This window comes from Oryctolagus cuniculus, chromosome X (assembly GCF_964237555.1).
Source record: "Oryctolagus cuniculus chromosome X, mOryCun1.1, whole genome shotgun sequence".
Taxonomy (NCBI): Eukaryota; Metazoa; Chordata; class Mammalia; order Lagomorpha; family Leporidae; genus Oryctolagus; species Oryctolagus cuniculus.
Window position 1 is genome coordinate 58,832,256 of NC_091453.1, and position 11,360 is coordinate 58,843,615.

The following is an 11,360-nucleotide window of genomic DNA, read 5'->3' on the forward strand; positions in this document are numbered from 1 at the left end:
AGCTTGTGCTGGAATGACAAAAGGCTATAAAGTACATTGAGTCAATTGAAAAAATGGCATAGGGATAGTGGATATGATTATAGTATATGTTAAATATTTACTGAAATAAAAATGATATAATGATTATTGAGAGAGTATACTTATTCTTAAGTTATATACACATTAAAATATTTAGGACTAAAGAGCCATGGTGCATACAAGTAGCTTTCCAATAATTCTTAAAAAATAATACTAGGGAGAGGAAGGACAGGAAGGAGGGAAGGAGGGAGTGGTGGAGGGAGGGGGGGGGACAGAGAGAAAGTCTAAGCAAATAACAAAGCAGAGTGAGTATTAACAGTTGATGAAGTTTACAAAGAGCATATTGATAGTCTTATATTATTCTTATTTCCCCTGTTTTTCTGTAAGTTTAAAATTGTATATAAAAATAGGAATAATCAAAAATGAAAGTATTTGCCCAAACATTATATATGATGTTTTTGAAGTATTGAATGCTAGCTAATATTGGCAACAATATTATTTAGAATCTTGTTTATAATCTACATTATTTCATTATACATGAAAAATTTGGATACTGAAAACCTAAATTTGATGTATCTTGGAGTTAATAATAGGGATACAGACTCAATTAACATTTTCAATTGCTGACACTATTAATCAAACAATATTTCCTGAGTCACAAAATTTGTATTATTTACAGTAGAAATAATGCACATAAGTGTCAGAAAGTTGTGCTCTTTGGTTGTAAAGATCCTATACTCATTTTCTGTATCAAAATTTCCTGGATATGAGGCAGTCACTTAACCTACTGGTAAAGAAACCTGTGTCACACATCAAAGGGCCTAGGTTTGATACCCAACTCTAGTTCCTGAATCCAGCTTCCTGGTGATGTAGTTCCTGGGAGGCAGTGGTAATGGCTCAAGTAATTAGATTTCTGCCATCCATATTGGAGATCCGGTTTGAGATCCTGGCTGCCAGCTTCAACTTCAGCCCAGCTTGTGCACTGAAGTTACTTAGGGAGTGCCCAACAAATGGGAGCTCTATTTATTCTCTCTCTCTCTCTCTCTCTCTCTCTCTCTCTCAATCCCTCTCTCTTTTCCCCCTTCCCCTTCCTCCTCCTGTCATTTGATGACTCCCTTTCTAATTTTTTAAAATTCCTATATTTCACAATTCTCATGCTATCCCCCCTTGATTCCCTAACACTGTGACTTCTTAAAACTTACTGACACTCAAAATTTTATGATTGCATATTCCTACTGAGACCAAGGGATATTCCCCGTGATATTATTCATTTGTATTTTCTTCATTACCATCTTTTGAAAATTCCTCAGGTAGAATTATTCATTTCTGATCATTTTTTACCAAATATTCTTGTTAGTAAAATAGATTTGTTTGTTTAAAAGGAGCCACAGTTATTTTCTTCAAAAATGCTTTTATTACTTACTCCTATAAAAATAATTTTATTCTCTAAGTGGAAGAACTGTCTAATACAGACAAATTTCAAGACCAGCATCTTTGTAAACTTCCTTTTAATTTAACACGCATTTCTTCTTACAAGTTCATAATTACATTTTTGTCTTTCTCAATTTTATTCCTTTGTTTTATAGTCTATGTATTGGCCTCAGAACCAAATAACCTGATGTATTCCACCCTCTTAAAAAGCTATTGCTGGGACCAGCTATGTGGCATAGAGGATAATAATAATAATAAAAATAATAATTCATGTCACTTCCATTTATTTATTATTTTCAAACTTCTATGTATACTCAATATATACAATCCATAGTTGATAGATTTAGCTATGTTCTAAGCTATTGTTTTCAAACATTCGTCTGCAGCCTCACACTATTAAATCAAATGTTTCACTTTTTCTATGGCTCCATACCCTTCTTTTAGACAAACTAAAACTGACTCCTTTGAAATATATTCTGATTTGATCATCTTCTTTCAGCAGCTTATATCCTGTGTCTCTTTATTCTTTTCCAAGATCTTTGATTACATCAGTTTTAATAAGGTGTGTTTTTCCACATTTCTTCAGGTTTGTTCTGTGCGTTTCATTTATTGTTCATATGTTTGTTTTTTTATTTGCCCCCATACTTTTGCAGAGGGAATGTAAGGTGGCTTATATGAATGCGTACAATACACCCAGTTAAATAATGCACTTCAAAGTGAATGAATCAAAGCCGCATAAATTGAAAATGGCTATGGAAGATTTGATGATGACAAGTGGGAGGTTAACATTCAAAATGCTTGCCATTAAGTCTCATACATTTCATGGAAATGAGCCTTTAATTTGACTTAAATTTTACTCTCAGCCAATACCAATAAGGAGGAAATATTAGGTACGTGATTCATTATCTCCATAAAATAAAAACAAACTGGTTACACAGCGCAATTTTTCCTATTGCTGAAAGGATAGAGAATGTGCTCCTGTGGATTTCTCACACGGAGAACCCTGCAATTGTAGTCCACCTGGTCTCAGCAAAAGCCTTCCAATAAATGTATCTAGTTCATGGGTTTGTTTCTTAAAAAGCCACAGCAAAATCAGGTAAAAACAATTCTGCAAAAGGTTCATAACATAAGGATACCACACAGAGTTCTCTGCTGATCTAATTTTTTTCTTTCAAGGGTGGATTTTAGAGGCTTTAGATGACTTTATGGAATGCTTGTTCTTCAAGTATTCCTCTCCAAATCGAATGTCACTCAACAAAACTTCTGATTTATTTCGTAATTTTCCTACTATATCGTGTTATGCTTTACTTCTCTATCTTGCTCTTGGGAATCTTCTTTTCTTGGGCCTCATTCTACCAACTTTCAAACGATTCCTTTCTGTTATCTAATTTTCTGTTCCATTCTTCTTCTTGCTGGAATTTTGTTTGAATTTTCTTAGACACCGAAAAAAAATCTAAAATGTAATCTAATCTGCACTGCTTATTCCATTATTTTACTAATAAGTAAATTGGAGTGGATTTGATATCTTTGGAAAGGAGAAATGTGTAGCTTAAGATTAAAAATAAAGAACAATTTGGCACTATTCACTTGCAAGTTCTCATAGCATCTGATAGAAAATATGAAAACTCCCATTTTGGATACTGCAATATTAAGAACAAGGATGTGTTATAACAAGAACAACAACAAAGCAGATGAAGGATGGGGTAACCAAAATGTTTTAACTTATTCTATATTCTTTTTATCAGGATAACTGAAAAATTCTGCATTGAATGATATCTTTCAATTATTTGTCAAATAATCTCCCTTGAAATTACTCTGAAACATCCTTGTCTTCACTTAACCAAAAACTTCTATGCTCATCATTTTAGAAATATACATTATGTATTGAAACTTTACTACTTTCTGAAACCTTTTATGCACTTTTACGGTGCATGCTTATTTTGCTCTTTTCTTTTTTTTAAAAATTTGTTTTATTTATTTGAAAGACAGAGTTACAGAGAGAGGTAGAGAGAAAGAGAGGGGTCTTCAACCCGCTGGTTCACTCCCCAGGTGGCCACAGTGGACAGAGCTGCACCAATCCAAAGCCAGGAGCCAGGAGCTTCTTCCAGGTCTCCCAAATGGGTGCAGGGGCCCAAGGACTTGGGCCATCTTCTACTGCTTTTCCAGGCCACAACAGAGAGCTGGATTGGAAGAGGAGCAGCCGGGACTAGAACCAGCGCCCATATGAGATGCCGACGCTTTAGGCCAGGGCTTTAACCCGCTGCATCACAGCACCAGTCCCTATTCTGTTCTTTTCAAAAAGAAACTAAATAAGTAACAAAGTGCAGTAATGTATCAAAAGTATAAAAATAAGTAAAAGATAATTTAATCTTATCCATGCATGTGCTTTTTAAAATTGTAAAACAATTTTAAGCTTATAAAAATTGCAAATAGAGTACAAAGAACTTTTTACTTGATCCATTTGAGAGTAAACTTCTGATGCCCCATTGATCCACCACCACTTGCTTCATGCACATTTCCGACAAACAAGGACATTCAATGACAGGAAAACTATCACAATTGGGAACCTGACATAGACCCAGTACTACTGGCAGATTCTCACACTCTACTTAAGTTTTGTTAAATGTCCACATAATGTCTTTATAGCAACAGACCTAGTACAGAATACTACCTACGATGGCTTTAGTTATCATATTTGTTTGTTGTTCCTCACTCTGGAATAGTACAGTCATCTTTCTTTGACTATCCTGAAGAGTGCTGATAAGTTACAATGTAAGATGTTTCTCGTTTCAGGATGGTTTGATATTTCTTGTGATTTGATTCAGTTCATGAACCTTTGGCATACAGATCCCAGAAGGAATGTTGTGTTCATCAAATAGCATCCAGTAAGCTGGCAAGAAATTTTAATTTGTGCAACTAGCAGATAATATTTATTTTGATCATTTGATTAAGAAAGTGTTCTCCAGACTCTTCTACTGTAAACTTGCTATTTTTCTATCTGTTATCATGAATTATTTTAATAATTAAATCTATGGGTGCTATGAATTGAAAATGGTTTGTACCCTATGAAACTCATGTAAATATTTAGTTCTCATCATGAAATATTAAAAGGTAGGAACTTTAAGAGAGATTCTGTCTGCACTCTTGAATACATGAATTCATTCCTCTAAGTAATGGATTATAGGGTATCTTGAGAGAGGATCTGCTGTAAAAGACAGTTGGACCAGGTCTCCATGTACTCCCTGTCTCTTACCGTGTGTTGCCCTGCACCACCTCGGTACTCTGCTTGTAAGAAGGCATCACCAGCTGCCACCCCTCCACCCTGGACCAGAACTGTGAGTGAAAACAAACCTCCCTTCTTTATAACTTACCTGGTCTGTGGTAGTGTGTTAGCAATACAAAATGGACTAAGGCAATATAAATGCCCCATTCCTAATCAAACTTTTGATTTATTCCTTTATTGCTCTATATAAGTATGGTTTCATGGTTCCTTAATATTTAAGGATTATAATATCCCATTATAATTATCTACTCCAATGCCCAAATTGTCTCATATGTGGCCAGTGGGAGCCCCTTCAAAGTGCCTCCTGTGTCCTTTTGGCACATCTTCATCATTCCTTGTATATGTCTCTACTTACTGATATCAGAAAATGTCTGAGGCTCCTCTTGTACTCTGTGTCCAAGATCTGGAATTATCCTTTCTCCAGGAAACTCTGGTTACTGTTAGAGAGGAGAATAGTATTTATACCACTGATGTCTGAAACTAATTCAACTCAAACTCTCAATACTTCAGGGTTTATTCTAATTATCTCCCCTTTCCATGTTTGTAATCTCTTTTTTAAGCAAAGAGAAAGTAGGCTCATGTTATTCATAATATATTTACTTATTTAATTATTCCCCCTGTATGTAACCAGTCTCCCATTGCTATTGCTGTGAACCTTATCACTAGCTAATTACTCTTTTAATCCTTCTGTAGTTTTTTTTGGCTTTTGAAACAACTGTAAGGAGATATTCAAATATCCATAGCTTTTTAATTCCCATGCTGACTTATTTTTAATAGTTTATTACACAGAAACTTTTCAAATGTTAGTAGTAATACTCGAATAAACTAAATTTTCTCCGTTGGGGCTTGATCATATATTGTTTATCTTCACAAGAAAATAAAAGGACATATATTATACTAGCAGAAATATTCAGTATTGACAGTCCCATTATATATATGTCGAATTTATACTTTTCCAAATCCACTATATCCTTTCTTGAAGCATTGGGACTTTTCCAATCCATAACATGTTTGTGTGTGTGTGTGTGTATGACGTGTGTGTGTGAATTTAATATATTTTGAACAAGAATTCTCTGCTTTTTTATTCAAAGTAATTATGTATTCCAATAGAAAAAAAATTTTGTTTTTTTTTTAAGATTTATTTTTATTTATTTGAAAGAGTTACAGAGAGAAGCAGAGACAGAGAAAGAGAGAGAGGGGGGTCTTCCATCTGCTGGTTCACTCCCCAAATGGCCACAGAGGCCAGAGCTGGACTGATCCAAAGGCAAAAGCTTCTTCTGGGTCTCCCACGTGGATGCAGGAGCCCAAGCACTGGGCCATCCTCTGCTGTTTTCCCAGGTGCATTAGCATGGAGCTGGGTTGGAAGTGGAGCAGCCGGGACTTGAACCAGCACATATATGGGATGCTGATGCTGCAGGCTGGGGCTTTAACCCGTTGCACCACAGCACTGGCCCCAGGTTTTCAACTTTTAAATTACGCATGGAACAATCTGACCTTGTTATTTCCGGGATCTTCCACTTGACGTCTATTATTTCTAAAAGTAACCATGCCTGTGTATTAAACAAGGGACACATAATTGAGGAATTTTTTCCAGGATTATTTACTAACTATAAATAGGATGAACAGATTCTATTACAGTGGAAAAATCTGGTGGACACTTTTTCAAGTTTAACATCACCAATATTAGAACACATTGTCAAGGGATTCACTCAGGAGGATACCTGAGACTTCTTTGAGATTGCTGTGCAAAACATATAAACTCAATCTAATTACCACAAAGTGATCAAACAAAGCAAAATTGTGAAATATTTATAAAACAGCACTTTCAAATTCTTCAAAAATTCTAATGCCATGAAGGAAAAAGAAAAGTTTGAGGAAGTCTTCTTTTTTTTCTAAATTAGTAAAGACAAAAGAGAATGTGGCTACTAAGTACAATAGTTGATCCTAGATTGTATCTTAAATTGGAAAAATGAAGCACTTTAAAATATTATTGGCTAAATGATGACATTTTTATGAACTGTGAAGTGAGTATCATCTTGTTCCAAGTTTCATTTCACTGCATAGATAAGTGTATAGTAGTTATGCAAAAAATATGTCATTGCTCTTAAAACTTAAGCTAGAAGGATTACAGGTGAAGGTTCATTAGAGCTGTAATTTATTCTCAACTAGTTGACTGAAAATAATCACCACACACACACAAGAAATCAAGCAAAATGGTGAATCTGGCTGAAAGGTGTATGTAGAATTCTTATAATCTTTTCTGTAGCTTGGAAATGTTTCAAATGAAATGTAGGGAAAAAATCTTAAAAATTACTTCAGCTTTCTCCAAAATACTGTAAAAGTCATTTCCCCTTCTTTGTGTTTTTAATCATCTTCAGTTATACAGAAGATGCAATGCCTCCAAGCTTCTAGACGTCTATGGCTAATTTCATACCTGTCATCAAAGGCAGATGCTGTTTCATTCATCAGAATTTGTCTACCTATTTCTTCCCAACTAGGCTTCCTACAACCTTCTTCGGGCTTGCATTCTCAATCATAGCAATTCGCAAAATTAGGAAATGCTTTGTTATATCCACCCTAAATCCTACAGATTATATTGGGAACACCTTTCCTCTTCATCTTCTTTCAATCAATAAATATGTGTACCAATTACTTATAATTGTCTAAGTAATATTTATATGCCCAAGGACATTCAGCTACTACTTTGTTTCATAAATTTGTACGTTTTAAGCTATAAGATAAATCCATAGATACTAAACTTGAGATCATATAAATATAACTATGTACTTAAACTGGGGCAAAATTTATCTTTTTTTTGTTCTTCTTAAACCATGATTTATTGTTTTAGCTTTAACATTGTTTTTTTTTTAACTTTTATTTAATAAATATAATTTTCCAAAGTATAGCTTTTGGATTACCGTGGCTTTTTCCCCCCCAGAACCTCCCTCCCACCCACAATCATCCCATCTCCCACTCCCTCTCCCATCAAATTGGGGAAAAATTTCATAAAATAAGCATTGCAAATATTTTAAACCTTAAACCAAAAAATTAAAAATACTAACTTGCAACTCTAGGTATATGTGCATTAAGGAAATCTAAAATCTTTGTTTCCTAACCCTGGAATATGACTAATTTGAGAAAATATTCTGCAGAAGAAAAATCACAAAAGAGAAAAAAGGAACAGTGTCATATTGTCGTTAATAAACTTTATACATTTTTCTAGTTGCATGCCATATTTGAAGATGTGAAGATTTTAATTAGCCATATTGGCAGATACCAAATGAATAACACAAATACAAGCTAATTTTAAGGTCAGCTTTATTTCTTAAATGCAAATTAGATCCTTACAAAATCTAATTTTTCTTAAAATGTGTGTAGGTACAAGTGTGGGTGTGGATGTTGTGGGGTTGGGGCTAAAACTCTCCTACTGTGATCTTTCAGACCTTTTCATGTATCCAGTTTTATTTAGCTTTTAAAACATAATTATAGATTCAATTTTTCTATTATATGTATTCTTATATATATTTGTGTGTTTGATGTATTCATTTTAGTATTATTCATTTTGTTCGGTATGTCATTTTCGCAGGTCAGACTGATTTGGAAAGAATGCTTTGCTAATATGTTAGGTCGCTCTGAATTCCATATCAGCTTTTTGAAGTTTTAAAAATCTCTGATTAGGCACTATTCTTTGTGTACTTTGAATATTTGGTTAATATTTATTGATGACCTCAAAATTATTGGACATGATAAGGCAATCACAGAACAAAAGCAGTACAAAGATACAAAGAAAATGTCATTACCCAAATGCCCTTCTAGAAAAACAGCTACATAACTTATATCAAAATTTTAATGTGTAGTCCTAATATTTTCATTGTGAAAACTTGAATAATATAGAAAGAATAATGAAGAAAATATTAAGCACTCTATGCCTTACTTAGAGTAACATACTTGCAAATACCAATTGTGAATTCTCTCTTCTCTCTCTCTCCATCTAACTCTGTGTCTCTCCTCCCTCTACAGAGAAACACAGACACCACATGCAATTTAATATGAATAGTTTCGAAATACACAAACTATTATGTGTTTTGCATTTAAGTACTAAGAACTTTCCTGCAAATGATTTAGTTATCAGTAATAGATCTATTTTTGTTATTTTTAAACCGTGGTGTTTCCATGTTTTGCCAAAATACATGTTACAAATCCCTTATCAATTCTTACCAATAGATACTTAGGCTCTTATCATTTCTTTGCTGTGACAAAATTCCTTAAACATAGATATTTTCACATTTGTTCTTTTACCACCACAAGATATTTTCCTTGAAGGGTATTTGTCAAATGGAAAATTACTTTAAGTATTATTATACTAAAATATTTTCTAGAAGTTCATAAGTTTACTCTGCACACTTCTTAAACCACATTGTTTATTCCCATTCATTTTTAGTATTTGACAATATGACATACCATTTTTCATTTCCTTTTCTTATAGCTTCCATTTTGCAAAGGCCTTTTAATGTTAATATGTGCTTTTCTTTGGCTTGTTATTATGGTCAGTTATGCTCTTTTATATTCTTAATGTTCTTCTGAATCATATTTCCCAAATTATTTTTTCTGAGTAGTGAGATATATTTTCATGTATGATAAATTATTTTAAATAATATTTATATTGATATGAAAGTTCTTCGAAAGTTGTTGCAAAGTAGAATTAAAATATAATGCACATTTTCCACAAACTTTTTGAAGGTATCCTGTATTTGTGAGTTTTCATGTAGTTTTATATGCTTCCATTATATTTTCTGCGTTGTTCTTTTAAAGATTTATTTATTCATTTGAAAGGCAAAGTTAAATACGTATAAATAGATAAGGAGAAATAGAGATCTTCCATATGCTGGTTCACTCCCCAAATGATTGCAAAAGCCAGAGCTGGGCCGATCGGAAGCCGGAAGCCAGGAGCCAGGAGCTTCTTCCGGGTCCCCAGCGTGGGTGCAGGGGCCCAAGGACTTAGGCCATCTTCTACTGCTTTCCCAGGCCATTAGCAGGGGGCTGGATCAGAAGTGGAGCAGTCAGGACTCAAAGCAGTGCCCGTGTGATATGCTACAGGTGGCCACATGCTGGCCCTCCATTTCATTTTCATCACCAGGTTTTTTTTTTTTTAAGATTAATTTTATTTATTTGAAAGACAGAGTTACCAAGAGAGGTAGAGACAGAGAGAGAGAGAGGTCTTTCTCCTGCTGGATCATTCCCCAGATGGCCACAGTGGCCAGAGCTGAGCTGATCCGAAGCCAGGAGCTATGAGCTTCCTCCTGATCTTCCATGTGGGTGCAGGGGCCAAGCATCTTCTACTGCTTTCTCAGGCCATAGCAGAGAGCTGGATCAGAAGTGGAGCAGCCAGGATTTTAACCAGCGCCCATATGGGATGCCAGCACTGCAGGCAATGGCTTTCCCTGGTACCAGACAGCACCAGCCCCTTCATCACCAGTTTTTCTACACAGTGGTAAAGGAAAATAAAACAGGAAGCTATTATTCTTCGTATATATTCTGGAAAGATTTCAATAGCATGGCCACTGTTTTCCTTAATTTTAAGACTCGTCTCACCTGCCTTGTAATGGGGTCGAGTGATGTGTTCTCAGATTATGCTGCTCATCACGGGGCAGCAGGTCCGATAGAGCCCCTCAGGGCCAGCCTGGTGAGCTCAGGGGCGAGCCGGGAGATCAGTCAACGCCCAGGGCACACAGCCGGGTTCTCAACTTTATTGGGAGGGGAAGAGCTTTTATAGACACAGAAAGGGGGCTGTCTAGGGCACAAGGGGACTGAGCCAGCCAGCTGAAAGGTAAGGCAGGACACGAGCCGGGCACGCCCTCAAGGGCCTATCACAGCCGAGGACACATACTGTCCACGAGTACGGAAGTCTCCTATCAGTCTAGGTACCTCCCCCGGGGGCCATCTTGGATTGTTAGAAATGCTGAGTCACTGGGATGCGGAAGTGTGGCGAACTCCAGCAAAGGCTTAGCGGCCTTGTGGAGCGAAGGCTTCACAACTTTGTTTCCTTTTCGATTGGAGCCCCCCGCAAGTTTATCTTACATTTTTCCATTAATTTTAATTTTCTGAATTTTTAGCTCTGATAAATGGTTAAATTCATTAACTCACATAGAATCACTTTGATGTTAAATTTTAGTTTCCTCTGTTTATATAACTATATTTTCTTTTCATACTTTTGTTTATTTGTATTTTAAAGTGTTAGTAATTTAAATATTGTGTATATTAATAAAGGTTATCTGATTTCTTTAGAATTGTATTTGCCTTCTATTTTCTAATTCATTCATTTCTTCCTACTGCTTTGGATGATTGCAGAGTTGTTCTTTTTCTAATTTCTTGTTAGATATGTTGTTCATCCATCTTCTTTTAATGAAGAAAATTAATGTGTCTAGAGATTTTTTTCTAAGGATAGCTTTAGCTGATTCTCATAATTCTTGTTAGTATTTTGCCATTATCTACATTTAGAATTTTGACCAGGCAACATTTTGGGTACCAAAATTGATTGGTAGCAGCTACATGGCATACAATGTGGAAAATATTGTTGAATCATTGGATTGGGTACTAAGTGTTTCGTGGGAGTAGAAGTAATGCAGAC